This window comes from Myotis brandtii, unplaced genomic scaffold (genome assembly GCF_000412655.1).
Source record: "Myotis brandtii unplaced genomic scaffold, ASM41265v1 scaffold3659, whole genome shotgun sequence".
NCBI lineage: Eukaryota > Metazoa > Chordata > Mammalia > Chiroptera > Vespertilionidae > Myotis > Myotis brandtii.
Window position 1 is genome coordinate 43,191 of NW_005364060.1, and position 720 is coordinate 43,910.

The window sequence follows — 720 nt, forward strand, 5'->3', positions numbered from 1 at the left end:
CCCCAACTTCTCTTTCAGGTAATTGTCAGCAACACAGCAGTACTAGTAAATATCAACACAAAGCAGATTATTATTATAGATCATGCAGGGAGGACAAAGGGTAAAATATTTAACTGCAGCAGTGTTTGACTATATTCTGCGCACTGAGAAAACCTGAAGGCATTTTCAAGGTCCACCATTTCTTACTTCTTTTCAATTGGGTCCAGTTTCTAAGCTTTCTAAATCTCTGTTTTCTGGCTAATAAAAAGAAAATAAGATTCCACTGAGTCTCCTACCTACCTACTCCAGGACTTGTATGAGGATCAAATGAGATGAAGCACGGGAAAATGCTTCACAGACATCAGCACCTGGCTATAAAGCAAGTTGTGTTCCTGGCCTGCAAGGAGGCTAGTTGCTAGAAAGAGGAAGCCAGGCATTGCTATGCGTCATCATTACTTGGGCCCACAGGGACTGTTTCCAGACTGGGCTGGGCTGTGGGCCACATTTTGCACCATGGGGTCTCGCAGTGTCTGCTACAATTTGGTGGGCTGTCGCTCCAGGGTGGTGGCGGGGCTTGTGTCCCAGTTGGGGGAAGCCAAGTGTTGCTTTGTCACATTGAGCATCAGCCCCTGGTGGTCAGTGTGCATCATAGCGACTGGTCAGACAGTCAGAGGGACACTTAGTATATTAGCCTTTTATATACTATACTAGAGGCCCGGTGCACAAAAATTTGTGCACTTG